The sequence below is a fragment of the Ochotona curzoniae genome, unplaced genomic scaffold, assembly GCF_017591425.1.
Source record: "Ochotona curzoniae isolate NIBS_2020 unplaced genomic scaffold, NIBS_Ocur_1.0 scaffold_1852, whole genome shotgun sequence".
Classification (NCBI taxonomy): domain Eukaryota; kingdom Metazoa; phylum Chordata; class Mammalia; order Lagomorpha; family Ochotonidae; genus Ochotona; species Ochotona curzoniae.
In genome coordinates this window covers 23114532-23136179 of record NW_024467087.1, presented here as the reverse complement: position 1 = coordinate 23136179, position 21648 = coordinate 23114532, and the positions used below count along the sequence as shown (strand labels likewise).

General features: G+C 41.2%; 1 pseudogene; it reads left to right on the top strand.

The window, feature by feature from the left end:
• Positions 1 to 5170: 5170 nt before the first annotated feature.
• On the top strand, positions 5171 to 5389 carry LOC121169383 (annotated as a pseudogene).
• Positions 5390 to 21648: the final 16259 nt, after the last annotated feature.

The window sequence follows — 21648 nt, the reverse complement described above, 5'->3', positions numbered from 1 at the left end:
GAAAAAGGTGATATTTAAACTTGTTGTACAAGAAACTGGAAGCTAATTCCTAAGATGATAAGCCTATTTAATTGTCTGTTCTTTTGGGAGTGATTAAAAATATGTTTAATTATAGTAGAATCAATTTTGGCATACAGTCATCTAATTTTTTTTTTCAGTAAATGGCTCAAAAGTCAGAATAAATAACACTAACCTACTTTGTCAAGCTCTTACAAGGATTAATTAATTGATTCTAAAGGGTTTCAGAAGTTTTTGAAAGCAATTATCTAAAAATCAGGACATCAGGATTTGAGTCCAGACTCTGTCTTCAGTAGTTACGTGACCTAGAGTGACTCATTTATCTTTCTTGGGCTCAGTTTTCCCATCTGTAAAATGTTGGTCATCTGGACTATATAGTCTTTACAGTTTGAGCCTAACATTCTAATATTTTCAAAATCACCATCATTATGTTCTCTTCAGTAGCTTTAAGTGGCAATAATCTACTTTTGACTTTCCTGAAATTAGATTCCGAGAAAAATTCCCAGAATGTCCTGATGTTCCCCAGACACAGTCACTTAGGCATGCTGACCCCAACAAAATTATCCAAATATGAATACAGAGAAATGTAAAAAAAAAAAATACAGAGAGAAGGAAAAAGAGGAAGCCAGACTTTCACATTCATGAAGAAGTCAGTGGAAAAACACTTCTTAGTAATCATAAACCATACTTTCCTCTTCCCATCTTTTTTTCCATGCTTATCTTTCCCAAGATTTTATTACTTTGTCTCATCTCTACAATGAATCTGGGGCCCTCATTGCCAGCTCTGAAAATGCCATGACTATTTTTAAGAGGACACAAAAAGAGATGTCTTGACAGGAAAATGACATTATATGGAGAGGAAAAAAAGCAGAAAATGAATTTGCATGCACAATACAATTTCAACTAGACAAAATGCTTTATATACTGAAGACTAGATGGCATGCACCTAAAGGCTTATAGTGCTCACCTCCAGCTGGGCATGGTTGAAGGTGAGATTCTTCCCCCTTCCTGCCTTAATCTGGCTTTTAAAAACATACATTTAATGAACAAGAATGTGTATGCAAACACATGTGTGTATTTGTCACTAATAAAACAAAAAAAGTAACTTCTTTCATAGGCAGCAATGAGTAGTGTTTAAAATGGCGGGAATAGGGAAGCATCTGGCCATAGGGTTAGGGCAAAAGCAGCTCACTGCAGTGTGGTGGCTGTGGGGGGTGCTCCAGCCAGGCCGGACCCAATGCTGGGGACTCAGGCCAATGTCACTGCCGACAGGCAATGACCGAGTCCTGGCTGTTGGGAGACCAATGTGCCCTTAGGCAACAGGCTCTGCCTGCTGGCCACCCAGTGGCGAGCTTTGGGGTTTTTAGGATATGAAATTGCTGCCTAGGGACACCCATGAATAAGGCCAGAGTAAGTGAAGGTGAGGGATGAATTCTGGGTGATTCCCAGCAACGGGGTCATGAAACTTTCTGGCAAGCGTGGGGACTGAGACCTGGTGGTTTGGAGGGAAGAGTCCATAAAATCTGTTTGGGTCAGACTGATTCACCAGCCCAAACGGAAATCCTGAGATGGGCTGTTAGCATAGAGCATCACTGACTGCCACACACCACTCCACATGAAAGCTATGGCTGGTGGTTTGTCTGGCAGAGCTAGGTACCAGTACCTGACTGAGTGTTGCAACAGTAGACAGGTCACACTTGGCAAGGTCAAGACACTAACCAGCACGCGAGAGAATCAGATCCGCGGGTAGATTCTCTGGGAGAAGTGTGGACCGAACCCTGTTGAAATAAAAGTCCCGCTGGTTGGCTCACGAGTTGGGGTGGTGATGGGCTGAGCCAGGTGTGACCATGGAACCTGCCGTCACTTACAGGTAAAGGGACCGACAACACTTTGGGCAGGTCAAGGCAGCAGCACCCGAAGGTGCATCCTAAAATAGGATGTGGGGTGGGTCGAGCTACAACTGGAAGGAGGCAGACTGGGCAGGGCCGAACAAACCTCAACCCACAAAAAAGAACAGAAATCAGGATGGAGCAAGGGTCATGCCAAACTAGGCTCTTACACCAACTAGTATGCATGAGCCAGGGTTACTAGGCCACTTCATCAAAGGCAAAGGCTAAGACAGGTGGGGGGCTAAGCCAGCTGGGTCAGCAACCACTGGCACATGCATAATCTAGGGCTGGGAATAGACTTGGTTGGGGAGCTGTGAGAGTACACCCTTGCTGAGTTGGGGCTCCCACGGGAGTTTGCAGCTGTCAGAGTGGGGGCTGTGTTCTGGTCTGGATATGGCTGCAATCTCCCTTGGCATAAGTATGAACTGGGGCTGGGTACACCAAGCCAGGCTAGACACCAGCACCATGTGGCACTCTGGAGAACCTTGGTAGATGTAGGACGGAATAGGCTAGGTGTCTGCCCCTACTGAGCCATATGTGAGCAGTGTCTGGGTATGGACGAGCCTTGGCTAAGCTGAAACATCCAGCAGTAAGATTTAGAATGGATCGAAGGCCAGCAAGGAGGGCTGGCCCATGGACCCTGGGATAGGTGGGAGGTGGGGTGGGGCTTCTCCCTTTATCTATCCCCTTACCCCAGATACAGAAAAAATTAATGTGGAAACAATGGTCTTACCCACTTTCCTATAGCCCTTCACCTTTTGTGCCCTAATCAACTATGTAAGATTATCTAAATAAATAAATAAATGAATGAATGAATAAATAAAATATTTTAAAAGGGCAGGATTTGGATTTAGTGTCTGATTACCTGATTTGGTTTCTGGGAGGCCTTCCCAAGTGTGATCTCAGTTAAATAACTTAACCTAGGTCTCCACATAATATAGCAATAATAATAAAGGGACTACCTCATAGAATTATTATCCAAATTTAAAATGTTACTGGATATAAGTACTTAAACAATGGCTGGCACATGGTAAGCATTAAATTAATATTAGTTGTTATTTAATGTTAAATATTTACTATAAGTACAATGTATGCATGTGACAAAATATCAAACAGTACAAATGACCTTAAAATGAAGAAATAATATTCCCTTTTTAATTTCCACCCTCACACCTAGAAGTAAATACCAGAATTTTTAAAGGAAGACCCATAGATCTTTTATTTTCTAAGATTGTTTATTGTTATTGGAAAGGCAGATTTACAGAGAGAAAGATCTTCCATCTGCTGGTTCATTCAACAAATGATCACAATAGCCAGAGCTAAGCCAATTCAAAACTGGGAAAAGGAGTTTCTTCTGGGCCTACCCTGTGGTCCTAGGGGCCCAAGGACTTTAGCCATCCTCCACTGCTTTCCCAGGCCACAGAGAGCTGAATCAGAACTGGAACAGCCAGGACTAGAACTGATTCCCATATGAGATGCTGGTGCCACAGGCGGAGGCTTAGGTTACAACACTGCCACGCCAGTCCCACAAATCTTTTAAAACACATTCATTCATGAATATATACACAGAATTGTAGCATTTGTACTTTTAAAAAAAAATTATGAGTAATTTTTGTAAAGGTTTCATAGATGTTTCTGACTGGGATTTTTTTTTTTTAAATATTTACTCATTTGTATTGCAAAGTCAGATATACAGAGAGGAGGAGAGACAGAGAAAGATCCTCTGTCTGTCAATTCACTCCCCAAGTGGCTACAACAGCCGGAACTGCATCGATCTGAAGCCAGAAGCCAAGAGCCTCTTTCGGGTCTCCCACTTGAGTGCAGGGCCCAAGGCCTTAGGCCGTCCTCAGCTGCTTTCCCAGGCCACAAATAGGGAGCTGAACGGGAAGTGGGGCTGCCAGGATTAGAACAGGTGCCCAAATGGGATCCCAGCATGTTCAAGGCAAGATCTTCTGTCTGCTGATTCATTCCCCAAGTGGCTACTATGGCCAGAGATGAGCCAATCTGAAGCCAGAAGCCAGGAACTTCTTCCAGGTCTTCCGCACATGTACAGGATCCCAAGGCTCTGGACCATCTTCTACTGCTTTCCCAAGCCACAAGCAAGGAGCTGGAAGGGAAGAGGAGCAGCAAGGACACAAACCATCACCCATATAGTAACCCGGCAGATTCAAGACAAGGACTTTAGCCACTGGGCTATTGCACCGGACCCCATTCTATGAACTTAATTATTTCAAATACTCCATATAAGTGAAAACATGCAGTATTGGTCTTTTTCTGACTGATTTATTTCATGTAATATAATATCCTTAAGTTTAATCCACGCTGTAGCACATAACAGAATCCTTCCTAAGGCTGAATAATATTCAAGTTTATGTATGAAGTACTTTATAAAGTTGCTGAAAAATGTTGTTAGAAGATAAGTGTACTGGGCCCAGTGTGATGGCCTAGTGGCTAAACTTGCTTTGCACACACTGGGATTCTATGTGAGTGCCGGTTCTAATCCTGGCAGCCTCACTTTCCATCCAGCTCCCTGCTTGTGGCCTGGGAAAGCAGTCAAGGACAGCCCAAAGCTTTGGGACCCTTTACACAAGCGGGAGACCCAAAACAGGCTCCAGGCTCCTGGCTTCGGATCGGCGCGGCTCCAGCTGTTGCAGCTGCTTGAGGAGCGATTCAATGGATGGAAGATCTTCTTCTCTGTATATCTGACTTTGCAATAAAAATACATCTTTTTTTAAAAAAATAAGATAAATTTACTTTGATGCAAAAAAATATTTAAAATCAGTGCATATGAGAAACCTTCACAACTTACAGAATTGTCTTACTCACTGACACCCCAATCTGGGTCCCCCATTCCCCACCATGGGATCCCTACCTTTTTCTGCCTCTTCTAATGGCCTTAGAATTTAACATTCAGGAAGGGGGTAGGGATGTGTGGTACACATCCAAATCTTGCATCACTTTACCCCCTAGTCTTTTCTTCTCCCTCTCCCTTTCCTTGTTTCACAGGTGCTGATTAGTTTTTTCCTCCAAGTCTTATTTTTAGATCTCCTCCCAATGAAATGAAAGGTGGCCCGATTTTTGAAAAAAAAAAATCTGTTGTATTTCTCTGTTCTGGCATATTCAAACAGGGAGCATTCTCTACTTCAAAAACCAAGTTTCGAGTTCAGCCTCCACGTCTCCGTGGTAGCACCGGCCTCTCCAGCAGCAGAGCGGGCCTCCACGCTTCCTGCTCAGCTGTGAGGGCTCAGCCGAGGCGGGTAGCCATGTCCAAGAAATAGCAGCCGGTAGACTGGGTCTCCGCAAGGAGCACGACGAGTTCAAAGAGTTCCCGACCAGAGACAGAGCTGGTTTGGATGAAGATGAAACTGCACATGTGTGGGAGGATAACTGGGACGATGACAGTGTGGAGGATGACTTCTCCAGTCAGCTGCGAGCTGAGCTGGAGAAACATGGTTTTAAGATGGAGACTTCATAAACCCTCAGAAGTGTTGAAGTAACCTGAACAAACTGTTAACTCTAGAATGGAAATTCCAGGATGGAATATTTTTAAAAAATGTTATTTATTACTTCCTTATATTATTTTTTAAGCACACACACACAAAATAAATTTTATTTAGTTCAGAAAAAAAGAAGTGTCTTGGGGTCATTGTTGTGGTATAGAGGGTAAAGCCATTGCATAAGAAGTATGCATCCCATATGGGCACTAGTTCCAGTCCTGGCTGCTTCACTTCTGATCCCTGGGAAAAGCAGCAAAAGACGGTCCAATTGCTTGGTCCTCTGCACCCACATGGGAGACCTGAATGCCGCTCCTGGCTCCTTGCTTTGGCCTGTCCGTGGCCATTATACCCATCTGAGGAGTGAACTAACAGATGGGAGATTTCTTTCACTCACTCTCTCTCCCTCTCTTTCTGTCACTTTGATTTTCAAATAAATAAATAAACCTAAATAAAAAAGTTTCTCTGTCACACTCCTTGACAGTTTTTGTATTTACATCTTTGGTCAATAAGTTATAAAATTAAAACCATAAAGAGGGGAAAAAACAAGGCATTTATTTAAAAGAATAGCAATAGACTTTCCAACAGTTAGTGGCAAGGGTAGACATCTAACCTGTAATCATAAAATAAGGAATTTTTTCCAAAAGGGTCACACTGCCCTTTATTAAGTTACGGATTAATAAATCCCTAAACAGGAAGAGAACATTTCTTTCCCAACCCATATTTCAGCTTTTAAATTACAGTCTGTTCTCAAATGTGTATTTATTATACCTGGAATCAATTCTAGTTATTCTGGTTTTATATCCCTGTCCCTTATGGTAACACTTACAACTAATGTTCATTGGGATGTATGTTTAGCATTCAAGATGTCCAACCAAGATGCCAGAAAGAACCCCCATGTCCCATATCAGAGCACTTGAGTTTAATACCTGGCTCCAAGTCCTAATTTCCAACTTCCTGCTAAGACAGATAAGGGGGCAATGGTTATGACTCAAGTAATTGGATTCTTCCCACTCACATAGAAGACTGTGACTGAGTTTCCAGCTTCTGAATTGAACCTGGTCTAATCCCCGCTGTTTCAGCCATTTGCAGAATGACCAACAAATAAGTGTTCTCTCTTCCAAATTAACAAAATATTCTAAACCCTATCTGTGAATCAAGTTATGTGATGCTATTAAGATACTCAGTCTTTATTCAATATTTTTGTCCCTAGTTAACACATGAGGAATAATTGACCCTCAGAGGACAAGACTTACCCAGGAACACACAGCCAGTTAGTGCACAAAACTGGGACTCTAACTCAAGTTCTGACTGCAGGTCCTGAAATCTTTCCACTCAATCATTCTATCCGAGTTCTTCCTCCGCTGCTGTCCCTGGCCATTAGCACGGAACTGGATCGAAAGTGGAGCTAGCTGGGACTAGAACTGACACCCATATGAGATGCTGGTGCTGCAAGGCAGGGAGTTCGCCTATAAGGCCACAGCATCAGCCCTAAAGGCAGTATTCTTTAAGGCTGGAGCTCCTCTTCCAAATCAGAGCCTGACTAGGTAGAAATCTGTGCTAGGTTGTTTGGCAGACACTGTACAATCAGCCAGGCCAAATAAGCTATTTAGAAGTGTTTTTTTAACTTGCATTTCCCTGTGATTCTTCATTGCATCATCAAAATATGGTTTAAAATAATGTCAGGATATTGAGATTATTGTTCTTACTGAAAATATTTAGATAAACAAATATATCAACATATATTACAATCAAAATAAAATGGTAAGTTTAAAAGAAAAGCCTTCATCAGTAACTTTGTGTTGGAAACTGATTTTCCTGTTCAGTGGTGAAATTTAATTTAAGAACATCAACCAGATGCCTTTAAAACAAATTAAATGTCCTTCAAATCAGACTGGGTAATTAAATTGCAGTAAGGGGAATACTGTATAGACATTAAAAAAAGAATGTGACAGATCAATAAGTGCTAATAGAAGTGTTTTCCAAACCATATTGTAAATAATAAACAAATACAGATCCAAAACAGTGTAAAGAATATCCTGTAATTTGTGACATACACACACAACTGTATATTTATATAATAGAAGACCTCTATAATATTTCTGGAGTGATACACAAAGTAGTAAAATACTGGATGCTATTGGAGAGGGCAAAAGGGTGACAGGTATGTACAGAAAACTTATTTTTCCATTACCCTATTTCCCAATACTATTTGAATCTTTACCATGTGCCAGTGTAAAACTGTTTTTAGTTCTACAGTGTTTTACAATTTTTAAAGGATTTATATGCACAAGAACTTTAAAAAGTTTATGAAAATGGGGAATTAAATCATAAATCTATTAAGTTGCTCTAAAAAATGTTGCAGAAATCCATGCATTACTTTTTCATAATAAACATTTTCCATGAACATTCTTGAAGACTTTTTTCATATACATCCATATGATTTTATTGATCATACACAAAATGCAAGGTAGTAAATAGCACTCCTTTTTCATGGAGACCTTCAAATTGGTCCCAATTCCAATCTACTTTTCACACCCCACCCCCGCGCCCCCTTTCCAATCCCTGCAGGTTCCAGCCATACCTCTCAGAAACCTGATCTTCACTTTCCCCCTTCCTGCTGGGAGAGCCTCCTGCTCCTCTCACTGCCTTCTAATTAATGTAACTAGGCATTGTGCTCCATAACTACGGGGTTTGTCAGTGAAATCAATAGTTGCCTCCCTTGCGACAATGACATTTAGCTCCATCAATCTCTCCAGAGCCCTGTAACTTCTCTGAGCCAACACAACTCCCAAGATTATTAACATGTCCTTTTTGCTCTCATTGATTTTCACACATGGATATAAATCAAGAGATTTTCAATTCACACGATTTTCATGCACTCTGCCTAAGATTATTTGAAGATGGTCAAATGCATTTTCTAGTGACTTCATCAACATATAATAGTTATCACAAAACGTGCCACTGTACATGTACAGTTTAAAAATGTAGTAAGTGTGACAAGTTGTCCAGCCTCTAACATGTGTTTTTTCATGATATCTTGAGACTCAAACTAAAACTATGCCGGATAGTAATAGGGTTCCTCTCCTTTGACCTCCACTTCTAAACCTGTTCCCTGCCCTACACTAAAAAAAACAACAAAACCCACTTCTACATCTATTGTTTTCTTAGTACAACAACAGCACATGAAATTTGAAAAGGCCCTTAAAAATCATCTAGAAATGCGAAACTGGGATCCTGATAGGATGTGTGTTTTTTCCCAGGGCCACATTACAAGCTAATGGCTGACTCAGACCTAAAACCCAAGACTTGTTCCAAGCCAAATCCGTTCCCATGACAGCACAGAGCCTGTCTCAGGCACGGCTAATGCCTGGAGATCAGCAAATCAACTATCATCAATCAATTCACTCAGCTAAACCTGAAGATTTGGTAGTAGAGGAAGGGCTTGGTGAGTCTAAAAAGTACAGGTAGGAAATATAACCTTTCTACGTTCACATTCCTTCTGGGTGAATAGTGTTTTGTACAATTACCATAAGATAGAGTTTTCTCTGTCCAGAGAAGGGCTTTATGGTTAGCAGCCAACAGTATTGATCATAACTGTTACTGTTACAGCTTTTCTATTTTCTCCTACATATGTTAGCAAGACATGAAGGTGGTATGAAACCATAAGAGATGAAATCACATAGATACTGCTGCCTGCTTTTGCCGAAAATTGTACTAAAATTAGCCTCAAATCCCCATGGATTTGAGCCAGGGAAAGCTATTTAGCTTCTCATCTTGTTTTCTTAGCAATCAGCTTGTAACAATTAAGGAACTGGTAGAAAAGAGTGAAGTATATTTTATATACTTTTGTGATGAGAGCTGAAAACCAACTTTAGTGCCACTTATTACCCTAAGAAGGGACAACCAGCAACAATTTTGAGGTGCTGAATATGGCATTCTAAGCTTAATTAGAAAAATCCAAAATGCTCATATGATATAGACTTACCGTTAATATGTCCATATTTTTATTAGAAATCATAAATCCCCATAAAAACATTGTTTTCCCTCCAGTAATTCTCATTATAATGATATATGTTAAGAAGCAGCAGATTCATATAAAGATATTCCTTACAATTTTTATGAGTAAAACATTAGAAATAATTAAAAGCTATTGGAGTAATTAAGTAGAATATTATAATTACATAAAAAGGAATTTTAGTAACTTATTTTAAATTATCTTTTCAATTTATATTCATTTTAAGTTTTCTCATATAATAATCATAGTTTACTTTTTATAATTACATATATAGTTATAAATATTGCTTCACTGAATCAGACCATGTACATGACAATATACCCTTCTATCCCCATGTTGTGATCATTATGATGAATCTTTCACTTTATGACATTGATATCTTTGCATTCAAGGAAAATAGCATGTATGTATATGTATATAATGTCTACACATGAATATTCAGTCTTTAAAATTATCAAAAGTTAAAGCTAAAAATAATAAACTTATAAACTTATAAACATATCACATGTAAAATTCAAAAAATTTTAGTATATTTATTAAGTTGAGGAAATATCATTATCTAATTTTAAAACATAGAATCACCCCAAAAAGATAACTTGTATCCATTAGTAATCGTTCCTTATACTCCTGAGCTATAAATTGGTAAGAAAAATACAAATGACTGAAAAGAAGATTGAAAGGAAAGGCAATTCATAAAAGATAGAATGCAAAAGAATATACATAGAGATTTTCAACTTTCCAATGCATAAAGTAGAAATCAACACAATAAGATACCAATGCTTGGCAAAAATGAAAGAAACTAATAACTACTGGTAAACATGGAGAAAACAAGCATTCTCATACACACTCGTTATGAATAGCAATTGTTACAACCTTTTGGAAAATAATCTAGCATTGCTTAACTTTGTTAAAGCATGTATCATTGAGGCCAGCAGCTCCACTTTGGGAATCTGTCTTACAGAAATTCAAAGACCATTGCGCAAGGATATGCAAACAAAACTGATTTTTACAGTGATAGTAAATTGCAGGGCAGTGTGTATAACATGATACCATTTTTAGGCCAGTAACTGCTCCTAGCATAACTGCATGCTGCTTTCAGTCCTCCCAGCAACCCTGTGGTTGTGGATAATACTCTCAATCTCCTGAGAGGAAGCTGAAGCTTAGAGAAGTGAAGCCACATGCTTTAGGTCTTACACACAGTTACCAAGTGACAGAGCCAGCATTCCTATTCAAGTCCATCTGGCCCCTGAACCAAGGTATCTGCCAAGAATGACAACTTTCTGGTTAGAATACTTGACCTTCCCTCAGTGGAGGTAAGGCTATTTTGGGTTATTACATTTGAGAACACAAAGTAAACTCAAGTCTTAAAGAAAGAGGTAGAAGTTTGTGATGCCAGAATTGACTGACAGAATATCCAATAGGAGTAAAGAATTGTGGGGAACACATAAATTTAACAAATAAAGTTCATTTGTTCATTTGTCTAATCTAAGCTACAGGCACTGAGAACAATACTGGGAAAGTCATCAATGAATAAAACAGAAAAAAGTTTCCACCCTTGGGAATACATAATGTGTATGTTGCAGGGATGAGTGAAGCAAAGGATAGATAGGAAACATGACATAGTGAATAATGCTATAAATGGCTTTCCTTTCAAGTTCACACAGTTGCTCACATAATTCCCTAGCAGCTGAATTCCCGACGGCTTGTTTCTTTAAGGTCAACAAAAGAACAGATCTGATTTCTAAATCCCCTTTTAAATGTCTCATTTGACTAGATTACATAATTTGCCACTTGATTCACTTGAAGTTAATTTCTAATTAGAGATCTTAACTATATATATGCAAAAGTTCTTCATCTTAACCATAAAATAGCCTAATCACCACAGTGGCATCCCACATATACACAGGTTCACTCTCATTTTATGGAAAGAAATTAATTGTATGAGGCAATGTATACATGGAGGCAAGAATCACTTGGGTGGATGTTCGATTTCTGTTTACCGTAAGTCTACAAGCAGCATGGATATGTGAGTCTGGAGTTTGGCGCAGAAGCCTGGATTATAGATGTGTGTTATGGTGTCCTTGGCACATAATTTGCATGTTTAAAGGTATGAAATTGGGGGGCTGGCATGCTGGTACAACAGGCTAATCCTGCACCTTGTGGTGCAGCATCCCATTTGGATGCTGGTTTGTGTCAGGGCTGCTCCACTTATGATTCAGCTCCCCACTTATGGCCTGGGAAAGCAGAAGGGAATGGAGTAAGTCCTTGGGTCCCTGCACCCATGTGTGGGAGATCTGGAAAAAGTTCCTGGCTTCTGGCTTCAGATCAGCTCATCTCTGACTGTTACAGCCATGTGGGGAGTGAAACAGTAGATGGATGACCTCTGCCTCTCCTTCTCTCTCTGTAAAAAGTATGTGTTTCAAATAAAAATAAATTTTTTTAAAGTTATGAAATTTTATGGGGCCTCTACAGGAATCATGTTCACAGAAAATAATACTGAGCCACAGAGTACATCAGTATTAAGAGGTAAGGGAGATGAAGAGGAATCAACAGAATCTGAGGAGGAGCCAGGGGACTAAGAGGGAAACCAATAGCATGTGATGTTCTGGAAGCCAAAGAAATAAAGTATCATAAATAAGATGAAGTGATCAGCTGTGTCAAATTCTTCTTTAAGTTGTATAAGACGAATTCTTAGGATTGTCTATTGAATGTGATAATATCAACAAGTTCCTGACCAAAGCAGATTAGTGGAATGGTTAAGAGTGACAGCTTAACTGGAGTTTGCTTAACAAAGAGAAGAGAGATTGGAGTCATTAGGCACATATAAACCTTTTTTAAAAATTGGCTGCAGACAGGAGCCAAAAAATGGACATATTAGGTAGAGGGGGAAGAAGGGCCAAGAGGAAATTGTTATATGTATACCTGGTGAGAAGTGCCTGATAAGAAGGCAAACTAGGTTACCTATATGTGTGCAGGTGGAGATGAGGGAAGGGATCACCAGAGCAGTGACCCTGAGCAGTAAGAAGCAGAGATATGGAGTACAAGCACAAGTGTTATGCAGATAGATCATCTACAGAAACATTATGAAGGCAGAGTATGGGCAGCAACGCAGATACATGTGGTTTGACAGACTGCGGAAATTGTCTTCTGATAGTCCTGACAAGCAACCAAAAATGTCTCCGATATCCTTCCATTTATTTTTATTTGAAAGGCAAAATTACAGCAAGGAGAGACAGAGATCTCTTCCTTCCACTGATTCACTCCCTAAATGGCTGCAACAGCCAAACTGGTCCAGTTCAAAGCCAGGAGCCATGAGTTTCTTCTGGGTCTCCCACGTGGGTGTAAGGGTCCAAGCACTTGGGCCATCCTCCACAGCTTTCCTAGTCATTATCAGAAGTGAAGCAGCTGGAACTCGAACCGTTGTTCATATAGGATTCTGGCATTGCAGGTGGGGGATTAGCCAGCTATACCACAATACCAGCCCCACATTCTTCCATATTGCCTGAAGTGTGAACGTGACATTCCCAAGCATGGATTATGTACCCTTTGCATCATTTATTTCATGGAAGATTTTGGCGATTTCATGTTTATTTTAATATCTGCTAGAGGGAAAAAAGTAACTAGTGAATCCAACTCATGGTTTTTCAGATAAAAATCACAATATAAAATGTAAATCAATTAAAGGAAAACTGCTTACTAAATTACACAAAAGCTGGAGGGGATATAGCAAAACTTTTAGCCACTTGGAAAATAACTGACCTTTAGAAAAACGGATTATGGCATCGATTCTGTGGCAAGCTGTCCTTGAGAGCAGACATTTCTGAGATAACACATTTAGTCAGCTTCATTCCTGAAATTCTACATTGAATTAAATCCAGATATCTCCTCGCTGAAGGGAATCAACTCCACCCGACCTCACCCCCCTGCATCCCACTCCTGAGTTGACTGGCTTACATTCAGGCTTAGCGAAGCCCCTACCACCGAAGACTGAGACAGTTCCTGTCAGCCTGAGGGGCCTCCGACTAAAAGCAGAACAGAAAAACAACACATTGAAAAGCCGGCTGCTTCTTATATAACTGTAAGCAAATATAAACAGCCTGGAGTGCGTGGTGTGCAAGGCGCCATGGCGGAAGGAGTCTGGAAATGACTAAGAGAAGGGAGAGAGAAGGAAACTTGAAGACAGAAAAGTGGATCCTCAAAGAAGTCATAGTTTCTCCTTGGAAACTACGCTATTTTATGTAGCAAAAGGGACTTGGCAGATGTGAATAAATTACAAATGCTGAGATGGGGACAATGCATAATCACAGTGGTCCTTAAAAGAGGGACACAAAAGCATCGGAGTCAGAGAAGATGTGATGACCAAAACAAAGGTTGCAGTGATGTGCTCTGAAGGTGATAGAAATGGTCACAAGCAAGGAAGTCAGGTGGCCTCTGGAGGTTGAGAAAAAATATGGAAAGTGATTGTTCCTTAGCATGTCCAAGAGGGACACAATCCTGCTTACATCTTGTTTGTAGAATTTCTGACTTCAAAAAAAAGAAGAAGAAGAAGAAGAAAGAAGGAAAAAGAATTTCTGACTTCCAGAACTGTTGAGATACTAAACCCATATTGTTTTAAAATTTTGGTAATTTATTATAACATCAACAGGAAATGGATACAAAAATAATGGCAACTTTAAGTGCAATATTTGAAAAGACTCCCTGCCAAGTCCTTGGCTACTGCTCAGCGGTTGATTCTTGGTAAATTAGAGTAAAACAGATATGAATTCACATTGGTGCATAGTTTTTGTGGCTCTTTTCATGTGTTTCTCTGTATTAATTACCTTCTATTAGCTATATGCTACTTGCATGTAGGGTGAGTCAGCACATTGCACAAGATCTTGCCCACCTAATAGATGAACAATCGTGACCCTTTGCAATTATATACGGTGCTGGAGTTTCAAAAAGGTTTCCATACACAACATATGGATCAACTAACTGGTCCCAGATAACCAGGGATTACACGAGGGGCCCTAGGTTAGAGAGGGGAAGCCCACAAAAGAGACTGTAAAAATGACACTCCAAATGAGGAACAGAGAAAAAGGGACGACAATCAAGAGGGATAGAAAATGTACTACTCCTACAAATCACATCCTGGACCTGTGGGGAAAATGCTGCTGAGATCTCAGCTGAGGATCCATTGCAGCATCTTAGCCCCCACTGCACACCAGGCAGCATAATTGACAGCAGAAGGAAATGGATATTTCCTGCCTGCCTCAAGTAAGGGTTTGGTAGTTCTTGCCGAAGCTGGTGTTGGGCCTGGGGAAGGAAAAAGAACCCACCTGGGGTTCTGAGGTATCATGCCAGGCAAGATAGAGAGATGAGAGCAGGAAAAAAAATCACCTCCTTAAATTCAAAGGCTAGCCAGGAGGAGAAACTAGGCTTTTCATTATGGTCAGCAAGACAAAGGGGAGCCCAGAATTTTCAGGTCATCTAATAATTCTCAACGCCCATGTGCACTGACTCAAGTATCTTACTGTTTCATGTACCCTTCCATCACTTAGGCCTGAAAAATAACTCTGAGAAGAGTGACAATTTCGTGAAATTAGTGAAGTCATATGAAAAACACAGTTATACCGTCATACTCTTCCAGAGTGATAGCACTATTTGGCATTTCAAACAACAAAGTATAAGTGATCTATGTATAAGTTTCTTCACATGCTTACCAATATTTGGTGTAACCACTGTTTTTAATTTCTTCATTTTGACAAGTCATAATGGTTTCAACATGCATTCACCTAACAATATTAAACATCATTTCCTGTGTTTATATGTTATCTGTAACTTCTTAATCATGGAATGCCTCTTCATGTATTTTGCCATTTTCCAGTTGTATTGTTTTTGCTGTTAGGGATTTTGCCTTTTCTTTATATATTCTATATTCTAGTCCTTTGTTGGATATGTTGGCTTCAGTTCAGGTTTTAACTTTGTCTTTAATCCATTTTGAGTACTGGTTTCATTTACTGCAATTGATGTCCAATTTTTCTTGCACTATTTATTGAAGAGATTGTCCATTGTTTCATTACTCATTCTTGGCACCAATTGACCATAAAGCCATGGATTTATCTCTGGATTTTTTACTTGTATCTATTGAGCTACATGTATGGAATCACACCAATACCTGTTGCTTAGACTTACTTTGGACATAATCAGGTTTTGAAGATAGCTTGATGCCTCCAACTTTATTCTTCTTGTTCGAGATTGCTTTAGGTTTTGGGGGGACATTCTTTATAAAATTAGAAAAAAATCCTAAAAGTCATATGAAAACATGAAAGAATGACTAGCTAAAGCAATCTTGAACAATAAGCACAATGCTAGAAGCAATACAATATCAGATTCCATGACATACTCTAGAATTATCGTAACCAAAACAGCGTGGTACCAACACAAAAAATGGACATGTAGACATATGCAACATAATAATAACCACAGAAATGTATCCACATATTTATAGCAAACTTGTCTTTGACGATGGTGTTTAAAATACATCCTGGAGAAGAGACAGTCTCTTTAATAATGGATTGGAAACTGGGTATTCATATGTAAAAGACTGAACTTTAACATTCTTCTCCCACTCCCAAAAAAGAAAAATAACCTCAGAATGGATCAAAGATCTAAGTTTAAGATGTGAAACTGCCAGGAAAAAAAATAAAGGAAATGCTTTAAGATACTGACATAGGCAATGATTTTTTTGGATAAGACCCCAAAAGCACTGGTAAAACAGATAAATGAAATCACATCAGCCAAGAAACTTCTGCACTGCAGAAAAAGATACACACAGCACAGAGATAACCTATAGCATGAGAGAAAATATCTGCAAACTGTTCATTTGACAAAAGACTAACAGTCAACATATATAAGAAACTCAGGAAATAATAACTAATCCAGTTACAAAACAGGAAAAGCATTGAAATAGGCATTTCTCAGAACAAGAAATACATATGGCCAATCAATCCATGAAAAAATGCTCAGCATCACTAGCCATCAGGGAAATATAACTAAATTCACAATTATATATCATCTTCTGTTAAAATGGCTATTTTTGGGGCCCTGTAAAGTAGCCTAGCAGCTAAAGTTCTCACCTTGCATGCACTGGGATCCCATACAGATGCAGGTTCTAATCCCATCTGCTCCACTTCCCATCTAGCTCCCTGCCTGCAACCTGGGAAAGCAACTAAGGATGGTCCAAAGCCTTGGGACCCTGCACCTGCATGGGAGACCTAGAAGAGGGTCCTGGCTCCAGGCTTCAGATTGACACAGCTCCAGCCATCTCAGTCACTTACAGAGTAGTTCATCAACTAATTGGCAGAAATTGGGAGTAACTTCCTCATATGCCAAAATAATAAGCCTCAAAAAAGGATCTGTAAATGGGTGTTTAAGTACATTGTGTGAATGGTTAAAGATAAACCATTAAATGGTTAGCAAAAAAAAAAAAAAAAGAGAGAGAGAGAGAGAAAATACGTGTGAGGATCTAAGTTCCTTACCTTTCATAGTGGGGAGCCAAAAACAACTCAAAATTTTGACATAAAAGCATTTTAATAAAAATTATGGAGGGAGGCATTTAGTCTGGTGGTTTAAACACCCATGTCCCACATTGGAATGCCTGGATTTGATTCCCAGCCCTTGCTCCTGACTCCACCTTCCTGCTCATATAAATACCAGAAGACAGCAGATGAAGGTTCAAGTAATCTGGTTTCCACCACCCATGTGGGAGACATTAATTTCACGCCTGGCTTCAATGGCAGGTGGGGCCATTGCAGGCTTTTGAGAGCAAACCAGTGAAGGGACTATCTCTTTATACCACCCTGCCTCTCCAGTAAATAAATCTTTTTTAAATTTTTATTTTAAATTTTGAATTTTATGATACAATTCTGTAGGGTCGGGAATTTCTCTTCCAATTCCCACCCCGCAAGGGTATCCAAACAAGATTGATTAGTAAGAGTAGGAATGTGAACAGGAAGAATTTGTGTCCTTTTATTTTTTTTAGACTCCTATAAGGCTATTCCATTGAGTCATTCATTCCTTCAATGAATATTTGCAGAACATGTGATATTATAGTAGGTATGTTTCTAAGCATAGGAATACAGGGTTGGACAAGGCAAAGAATGTTCCTGAACAAAAGGAGCTCATATTCCAGTGGGGGCATTAAACAAGTAAATCTCTTCCTAAAAGAAATAAGAACAAGTACTATTTAAGGAAAACGCAAATTATAAGATAAGGCAATATTGAAGGCCACTCCGAAGAACTAAATTTTGAGCTAAAATACTTTTTTTATATGACAAAATGTATAGGATCTTGGTCCCTTTTTCTTCCCAGGAGCTTTCATGGCCCATATACAAGTTTATATACCTTCATCCAAGGTACTAGTTCAACAAACCAAGGTATTTTGGAAGAGACAGCCTTTGTGAAACAATAAAAATTCTTGTGGTCCCAGCGTGATACCCTAGCTGCTAAAATCTTCACGTTGAATGACACCAGGATCCCATATGGGCTCAGGTTCTAATCCTGGCAGCCCCACTTCCCATCCAGCTCCCTGCCTGTGGCCTGGGAAAGCAGTCAAGGATGGCCCAAAGCCTTGGGACCCTGCAACCTGCATGGAAGACACGGAAGCAACTTCTAGCTCCTAGTCTCAGATCAGCTTAGCTCCAGCCGTTGCGCTCACTTGGGGAGTGAATCATCGGACGGAAGATCTTCTTCTCTGTCTCTCCTCCTCTCTGTATGTCTGTCTTTCTAATAAAAATAAATAAATCTTTTTAAAAACAAAGTCTTGGGCCCAGTGGCGTGGCCTAGCAGCTAAAGTCCTCGCCTTGAACGCCCCAGGATCTCATATGGGTGCCGGTTCGTGTCCTGGCAGCTCCACTTCCCATCCAGCTCTCCGCTTGTTTTCTGGGAAAGCAGTTGAGGACGGCCCAAAGCCTTAGGACCCTGCACCCGTGTGGGATACCCGGAAGAAGCTCCTGGATCCTGGCTTCAGATCAGCAAAGCACCAGCCATTGCGCTCACTTGGGGAGTGAATCAACGGACAGAAGATCTTCCTCTCTGTCTCTCCTCCTCTCTGTATACCTGACTTTCCAATAAATAAATAAATCTTTAAAAAAAAAAAGTCTTATTATACCATTATCCCAAAGCAGTATTGTCTACTTGACTCATGTTTACCACAGGTTTTTTTTTTTTTAAGTGATTATTCCAAGAAGGAAGAAATGCTCCAAATTGAGTTATTGGGAAGCACTTCCTTTCCCTAGTATTTCCCTAACTTGTACCCAGCATCACTTCAAAGAGACTTAGGCCTCCAAGCAACTCTCCAGAGAAGCACAATAATAGACAGCATTCTATAGGCACAGTTGCCAGGTCATGCCTGACAACCAAACCTCTATGCAGGTTCAAAGTCTATTCTATGGTGTTATGGTAACAGGTTTCCAACACTCTTAAAAACACACCATAAAGTGCCTTGATTTGTGGTACTCCATAACCTAGTCATCATCTTCTATTACATAAAGGCATGTTTTGCCTACATAAAAGTTTATGCAGCTCTGGTACTCGCTCCTACAGGGACCCTCAATCACCAAGTGCTCTGAACAGACACTCCTTACATTCCTTACCAACTCTACCACAGTACAATCATCATTGGAGTAAACACCCTCTTGAGAAGTATTTGCTCTCTTTTGTCAGCTGGATCACTTCCTGCCCCAGTAACTTCTCTCTTATTCTCCAGTGAATAGTTCCAACATCACTACGGGTATCTAAAGGACTTAGGACCTCAACTGGTCCAATGCTTCTCATGTATCATGTCCAAATCCACATATCCACTGCCCACAATGAGCTAACCTGACAGACAGATACAGCATATAAAACAGATTTTGCAGGAAACTTTTGGCTGTCAACCAACAAGATGACAACTACAAATCTCCCAAATGCTTAATTTGCTGGCCATTCTTCCATACCCTCCTGTTAGAGTACCACCATAAGAGCGGCTGCAACTTTCTCCCTCACACTAAACCAGTTGTATCATAACTTTTTGCTGTTGGTCAATAGATATGGGCAACTCACCATGCATGAGAAATCTCTGGATGCAAGGCATCATGGGCTCCCATAGGACATGAGCTGCTTCTGTGAAATATTTTTTAAAATACTCCTGCTTCAAACTGACACTACTGTGTGAGAGTTGATTACTTGGTGAGGGTAATGAAAGTCGAATCTCAGTCCCTACTGGTCCTCTTGTGCAGATTCCTTTGTGCAGTTGTACTCAGCAAGTCCATAGGAATTTAACAATAAAATAATCTTTTTAAAAATATTTATTTTATTTTTACTGGAAAGTTAGATACAGAGAGGAGAAGAGACAGAGGAAGACCTTCCATCCGTTGATTCACTCCACCAATGACTGCAATGGCTGGAGCTGTGCCAATCAGAAGTCAGGATCCAGGAGCTTCTTCAAGGTCTACCATGCAGGTGCAGAGTCCCACGGCTTTGTGCCCTTCTTGACTGTTTTCACAGACCACAGGCAGGGAGCTGGATGGAAAGCGGGGCTGCTGGGATTTGAACTGGTGCCCATATGGTATCCTGGTGCATGCAAGACCAGAACGTCAGCCTCTAGGTTATCATGCCAGGACCCCCAAAATAATCTTGTCACTTACCAGAAGCATTCTAGGTTCTAGGATGGAGAAGAGCTCTCCAGTGGGAGTGCTGATCCATCAGGGGAGCCCCGTGCAGCCCCCTCACTGGCTTTGCCCCCTCCCCGCCAGGTTTCACAAGTGCTGGTTGGGTGCTGCGGCCCAGTCTGTCATGGCCCGCTTAACCTTGGCATTTGCCAGTGGGTGCTGTAGCCTGGCCGAGCCCAGCCCAATCCAGTTCCAGCACATGCTGGTGTGGGCTACAGCCTAGCCCAGTCAGCTGACCCCCAGTCCAGGCCCTAATGTGAACTGATTTGTGTTGTGGCTTGCCCCAACACCATTCTGATGCTCGGATTCACAAGTGGGTGCTATGGAATAATTCAGCTGGCCTGCCCCCGAACTGCGTCAAATACATGTTGGTGGGTACCATAACCTGGCCTGTTCTGGGCTGCTCCCTATTGTGGTTCTTGTGCTCACCTGCAGGAACTGTGTCCCAAAGAAAGAAGTTCCCCAAACTCCTCCATCAGAACTTCTCCCAGTGACAGATCACGTGCCCATCAGTGGATCCATGGACTAGCCCTACTTAGTCCACTTCCTGTCCTAGCAGGAACAGTGGCCTTTCCTGATCGGCCCTCACCCATTCCAATTTTTACTGTTGGTTGTTACAGCCCAGCCAAGCCTGGTCCATACCCAGACATAGCTCACATATGGCTCAGCAGGGGCAGAGACCAAGCCCAGCCCGTCCTTTACCCAGCCTGGTTCTCATGAGCACCAGTGAGTGCTGGAGTCTAGCCCAGTCTGTCACATCCCAGATCCAGTCCACGCTTGTGCTCCCCAGCCAGGCCTGTTCCCAGTCGTAGATCTCACCCATGCCAGTGGATGCTCTGACCCAGCTTGGCATAGTCCCTCACTTGCATTGACTTTTGTCTTCGGATGCTGCAGCCTGGCCTGACCTGGCCAGCTCCCATTTTCAACTCTTGCTGGCGGGTGCTGCAATGTGGCTTATGCAAACCTTACGTGTGACAGCCTAACCTGGCTGTCCAGTTTGCACTCTAGCCTGGTTTTTGCATTTGCCAGTGGGCTACGGTTTGCTTGGCCTTGCCTGGTCCTTCACCTTCCAAAACCAACCCACACATTAGCCAACAGTTGGAGCTTCCTTGCCCAGCTTGTCTGAACTCCAGGCTTGAACAACATTTTCACCAGCAAGAGCTTGTCCTGGAGTAGAGTTTCCCAAGTTCCCCCACACGGCCCACTCCCAGACCCAGATCTTATGCATGTCAGCGGGTGTTAGGCCCCTGCCTGGCTTAGCCTGCCTCTCCATCTTGGCTTAGCATGAGCTGATGAATGCTGTAGTCCGGCCCACCCCACACCTTGTTTTAGGATGAGCATGTGGGTACTGCAACCTGGACCTGCCGAGACTGTTCTTGATCCCTGTACCAGTGAGTGTTGGCAGGTTTCATGGTCACACCAAGCTCAGCCCATCACCACCCCAACTCTTGAGCTAATCAGCGGGACTTGTATTTTCACAGGGTTTAGCCCACATATGCTCCACAGCATCTACCTCTAGACCTGGTTCTCTCATGTGC